We start from the raw sequence: 6,341 nt of genomic DNA, 5'->3' as shown, positions 1-6,341 counted from the left end.
ATGCCTGTCAGAGGGGCCAGGTGTGTGCCAGTCTTTGGGAATCAAGAGAGACTAAGACCTTCCCAGTCCTGCATTTCAGAGCCAGGCTTACTGTCTCCCAATCCCTTTTTGAAATTGTATTTCTTGATAGTTATTTTTAAAACCACATTTCCTTTGTCAGACGTCATAATGCCTCTCACCTCCGCAGCCCGTCTGGGCTGGACAGGCGGGTGAGTGCTGTGGGGCCGTGGGCGCGTGTGTAGAAGCGCGCTGATTCCCAGACTCACCTTCCTTGCGCGTAGGATGTACCCATCTGTGACAACAACGCTAAGTGTGCTTCAGGTGCTTGCTGGGAGATACAGTGTGGCTAGTAGGGAGGTTGTGATTAAGTCTACATACCACCTTTCATTGGGGCTACAGTGATTTCTGAGTTTTTTTCCATTTTAACTAGTCCAGAATTAAAATATGTCTTAAATTGTCTACTTTGTTTTTGTTTTTGTTTTTTTTTGGTACTGGGAATCAAACTCAGGACCTTACACTTGCCAGGCAGGCGCTTGTGCCACTGAGCTATATATCCCCGGTCCAAATTGTCTACATCTTTGACTTTTTCTCTTCAAGATTTTTAAAAACTTTCTTTTTTATTATTACGTATTTATTATTGCATGTTAATATTGCATGCTGATGGGGTGTGTTTTGCGCAGGAAAATTTGTGCCTTTGAAATGGTCACGCCGAAGCTATGCCACGATCAGGATGAAAAACAGGCCGCTTCCTGAGATTAGCTCAGTGTATCCGAGCCTGTCTAGTCCTGGCCAGCGAATAAGAGCGCTGAGCACAGCGTGTGAGCCTGGACTCCTTGACCAAAGCAGCCGTGTCCTGGAGATTCCTGTGCTGAGGTTTGGAGACGTGTCTTTCTGGTTGAGAAGTATTTAATAAAATGACTGTCTTTTTAAACATGAAAGGACAAATGCAACATGGATAAAATTGGTAATCTTGTCTTTTTTTTTCTTTTTAAATCCATTTTATACCTTTAAGTCTACGTGGCATGGAGATGTCTGACACTGCTTTAGGTGTTGGGTTTTCATAGCAGTGATGTCAGACCACAGCTGTGGTTTTGCAGCTTGCTTTTCACCCCCCTTATCCAAGGATCTGCCTTTCCATGTCAGTCCACGACGACCTATTTTGTTCTGCACAGTGAGGATAATAACATTACCGAGCTGATAGGGTCTTGGTGAGAACACAAGGCTCGGTCAGCGAATGTTACTTCATCTAAGGTGGTTGTCTTCGGGATGTGAACCCCATCCTTTCCACACTGAGGCTTCAGGGAGGCCACGAGGGCTGGGCTGGGTTGTGGGCAGCCCTTCAGAACCTGTCCATGGAGCATCTGCTATGTGCCAAGAAACGTGCGAGGAGGCTCAAGTGTGAAATAAAACACACAGTTCCTACCACCACGGAGCCTCAATCTTTTAGAGATGGGGTCCCGCTGTGTAGTTCAGACTGGCCTTAAATTCACTATGTAGTCCAAGATGGCCTAAAACTTGTGGTGATCCTCCTGCCTCAGCCTCCCAAGTGCTGATATTACATACATGCATCACTTGTTTGTCTGAGCCTCAATTCTTTTTTCTTTGTGTGTGTGTTTTTGAGACAGGGTCTCATTATGCAGTTCAGGCTGCCCTTGAACTCTCTATGTAGCCCAGGCTGGCCTTGAAAATGCAACGATCTTCCTGCCTCAGCCTCCCAAGTGCTAGGATTACAGGCGTGCACAACCACACCCGGCACTTATCCTCAATTCTTGAAGGCAAGGCAAGCAGAAGTATGTAATGTAATAAGCTCCAGTTTTTTTGAGAGCTGGAAATATCAAAACCCATGGGCCAACTACTCTGTAAGAGGATGAAGAAAGAGGTTAGAGCCAGGTCATAAATGCTTTATCTGTGGAAAGGGCTCCAGGTCGGAGACTTCTATTCCCCTTTACATGTGGACATCACCCTCTTAGAGGCTGGGGACCTGCCTCAGGTGCCTGGTGCCTCCTGCATTGTCCAGTACACAGTGGGAGCTCTCCAAATGCCTGGCTCTGGAGTGATTGACTTAGAAGCTGTGTCTTTGCTGGTGACCAATCTTCATAAGGGACGAACGTGTTCATTCATTCAAGAATTTTGAAGGTGTGGGAGGATTTTATGCCAGAAACTCATTCTTGAAGAGCCTGCACGACGTGAAGCCCCCGTAACTCAAGGCTAACCCTAGCAAAGAATGGCTATTCACAGCCTAAAGTGATGCTGACATAGCAAACAGCTTACGATGCATGCTTGGGTTGTATCCAAAGTATGGGTTTTCGAGCAAGTTGAAATCCCAAACCTCCTCATTTCAAAAAATATACCTATGAGTAAGAAGAGCTGTGGCTCAGGATTTCAAATGTGTATAATGAAACCCAGTCACGCCCCATTTCTGTGTGTGCACTAATAGCTCTTTTGTGACCCCATCTTGCAGCGTAAGGGCCCGGGCCTTGCAGACAACTCACACGTGCTTACATAGCACTCACACCCAACCCCGCTTCCCCCACCTCGGGCCAGCGACCTGGATGCTGGACGTGCCTTCCTCCACCTTCCCTTAAAACGTGCAGTTTGTCCTCATTTACTTTCACCCCACGCTCTCCGCCTTCCCTGGGGTTTTGTCTCCAGGCAACGGCAGGGCTTTTCCCAGGCAGTGGATGTTTTGGAGGTGCAGGGGGAGGGGGAGTCCTCTCATATAGATTGTGTAGCGGTTCAGAACCGCGGATAGCTACAGCGCAACAGTTCAGCACCACGGACAGCTCACACCGCGGCAGCGCGCCGTGCACCTCAGGTAGAAGTGATGTCAGCACCATGGACAGCAAAAAATGCGGCGAAAGGGCGCAGCGCAGCGCACAGAGCACCAGGTGAGGATGGCAAACAGGACGCCCCGCCGCAAAAATTCAGCACCAAGGACAGCTCTCAAGGGGCTGCAGGCCGCTTAAGCTGCAGAAGGGTGGGCACCGCGGCACTCCCTCCCCCCACCGACCCCTGCCCGTTTCCACGGTCAATCCATACCCAGCGGCTCAGTCCCGAGGACAGCCAGTGCCGCAGCTGTTCAGCAGTGCGGACAGTTCAGGACGCCGTGATCTAGCACCGCGGAGAGCTCATGCTGCAAAAGGCTTCTGCGACGGGACGCGCCGAGGGTTCCTTCCCCGCCCCGCAGACAGCCCAGGCCTGAATTTTCAGCACCGCGGACAGCGCACACCGCGCTAAGTTTCCGCTGTCCTTGCAGGGCATAGTTGTGCCACCGCCCACAAGACGCATGCGCCCTTACGAGCTGTTAGCACCCTGAGCGCCCTCGCCAGCCGCACCCCTAGAGTCTCCGGATGGTGATATTTGCACCACTCAGGCCTTCCTGGTGCCCAGGCGCCCAACACTTGACGCCCCAAGGGGAACTCTGAATTTCCCTGCAAAAAAGACTCGCTCCTGTCCCTTGCACTACTGCACACCCAGGTGCCCCTGCCCACAGCTCACCTCCCGAGGCTTCTCCCTTCCTCTCACGCACCAGGCGGGCCTCTCAGCGCCACCTGCAGTGTGCCCCAAATCTGCCCATTGCTGCTGTCCCCACGGCCACATCCTTGGGCCGCCACGCCCCTCAGCTCGCCTACTGCAGAGTCCACGTGAGCCTCCCGTTCCACCCCCGCCAGCTTTCCCCACACCGCGGTTTGTGACCCTTTCTGCACGTCAATCAGAAGCTGTCCCACCACTCCAAGGCACTGGGGGTCTTCCGGAGCCCACAGCCCATCGCCACTCCCCGGCTCAGCCACACTGGCGGCGCTGGCCCCCTCGCTGGGCCCCCTGGGCCTTCTATTCTCTCCGTCAGGGCTGCTTGCATCACAGGCTCCATCCCACTTTCAGATCTCACCTGAAACGTCACCTCTTCATCAAGACTTTCTCTGACCTTCCTCCAGGGTGATCTCACAGTTGCCTTCACACGGACCTGTGTCATATACTTCCCGGCACTGGGCATAAATTACGTTTTATTTACACTCATTGCTTTCTCTGTCTGTTGTCTGTTTTCGTCACTGGAATGTAAGGTCTCGACATCCACTGTCTTGATCGCTCAGAGCAGCATCTGCCCCCAGAGGCTGTTTCATAAATATGTGGTGAGTGATGAGGCAAGTGAATCCCCAGCCCCGAATCACTGTCTTCTCCCAGCTAGTCCTGGATCCCACACGGTGTCGACAGCACTCATGTCTTTGTAGAATCATGGCCCAGGGTTTGAGGGCTGCATAAGGCCCCCAAGGCCAGCCCCACTCTGAAGATTCACTGGGAAGACCCACAGGGCCCATCAGCAGGCATTCATGGCTGTGATCTATTACACTGAAAAGTCCAAAACACAGTCAGCAGAAGCAGAGGCTTGTGGGCATCACAGCTGTAGCCCACACCTTGACAGGCCAGGAAGCCGTGGCCAGGGTGAGGCTGCACTGTACTACGGCAGAGGAGTGGAGGACAGAGACCCGGCAGGCCTGCCGCACCAGGCCATGGCATCCAGCAAGGATGCCTCTTGCTGCTTTTCCATTTCAGGTTACTGCACAGAAAACTACCTTTCACGCATGGGAGTGAAGTAAAGTTCCCTTTAAAAAGTCCTTCTGGGCCAGGCATGGGGGTGCACACCTGTAGCCCAGGCCTCTGGAAGGCCATGGCAGGAGGATCACAAGCTCAAGACCAGCCTGGGCAACTCAGTGACTTAGTGAGGCCCTGTCTCAACACAAACAGACAGACAAACAGAGGGCTGGGGACATGCGCTGGGTTCAGTATCTACAGCAATAACAGCAAAATAAAGGCACTTCTGAAAAGGTTTTATTTAATTAATTAATGTCTTTTTGAGACATAAATTAACTTATGTTTTGTTTTTATTATGCAGTTCAAGCTGGCTTTGAACTCACTTTGTAGCCCAGGCTGGCCTCCTCCTGCCTCAGCCTCCTGAGTTCTGAGATTGCAGGCATGCACCACCATGCCTGGCCTTGAAGGGTTTTATTTAAAATAAAAATGCTACGTAAATGGCAGTACAGACGTTACATGAAATGGAACCAGCCATGAATGGGTGAAGGTGGCACCCATTCATGCAGAAGCGCAGCCAAAACCAGGCAGGAATGTGGGAAGACTCCACTTGAGGAAGATTACGCGGGCGGGTGGGGAATCCAGACACTGCTCCTCACTGTTTGCTTTGCTTTCAGGAAGACACAATTTCATAATAATCTTCTAAAGAAGCCATTCTTTCTCCCAGACCTTAGTCTAAGAATTTTCAAGGTGAAAACTAGAGTTTTCCTGCACGTCAAGGACCTGGTGCCCCCGGTCACAATGATGATCTCAGGGACACTTACCTGCATGCGGTACAGAGGCCAACTCACTGGATCCACACAACCCTCGGAGGCAGGAGCGATTATTGCCCTCATTCTGAAGACAGGGAAACAGACTCAGTTAATCCACTTCTCAAGCTCACACAGCGGTCTGTGCGGGGAGGCTGAGCTCTCTCCCCTCGGGCTCCTGGGCTGGCGGCTCCCCTGGCTCTTGGCCTCAATGTCTTGCTATGAGAGGAGTGGGGAGGCGCGAGGGAAGCGTCTTCTTTGACAATTCATCTTCTCCTCTTGGGCTGGGAGCCCGCGTCCCGCGTCTACACGAGGGACATTCTCCCAGCACGGTCGTGACAGCTATGGAAACTCTTCAGAAAATTGTGCCTCAGCCCTCCATATTCCTTCTGTGTGTCGTCCGGGCCAATGATTTAATTTCTTTGCGTCCCAGGTCCTTTCCCTGTAAGGTGGGGACAGTAATACCGCCCAGGCAGGGCTGACAAATTACTCAAGATAATACGCAAAAAGAATCTCTGTTTACAGCACCGGTTGGATAAATGACGGTTATTTTGCTTGTGTGCTTGAATTTTGACGTCATCCAGTTGTTTATTCATTTGGAAAAGAAAGTTAAATCCTTACCTCACACCATACAAAAAAATTCCAGAAACCCCAACCAACGCTCGTAAACACATGAGGCAGACTATAAAGTACGAGAGTATACGGAGGAGCGTGTTTAGGAGAGGAGGGCGAGGAAAGAATATTTTAAAGAAGACCCCAAAGGCAAAACCGAAAACAGAAATCTTGAATTTTTATCAAAACCGGAAGCTTCCAGCACTCGGTGAACGAGTTAACAAGGTCGAGGCAGGCGCGGAGGAAGTGTACGCACCCCGCGGATTCTCGGGCGGATGCGGCACCCCGCGCTGGGACGGGCGCCAGAGCTCTTCGGCCTCGCTTCCCCCGCCACGGCCTCGGGGTGCTCCTTCTCCCTCCACGCCGCCCCGTGGACACCGGGGCCCCGCAGCC

The sequence above is a fragment of the Chinchilla lanigera genome, unplaced genomic scaffold, assembly GCF_000276665.1.
Source record: "Chinchilla lanigera isolate Chin_1 unplaced genomic scaffold, ChiLan1.0 scaffold00166, whole genome shotgun sequence".
Taxonomy (NCBI): Eukaryota; Metazoa; Chordata; class Mammalia; order Rodentia; family Chinchillidae; genus Chinchilla; species Chinchilla lanigera.
Note: the sequence above shows the minus strand (reverse complement) of the source record.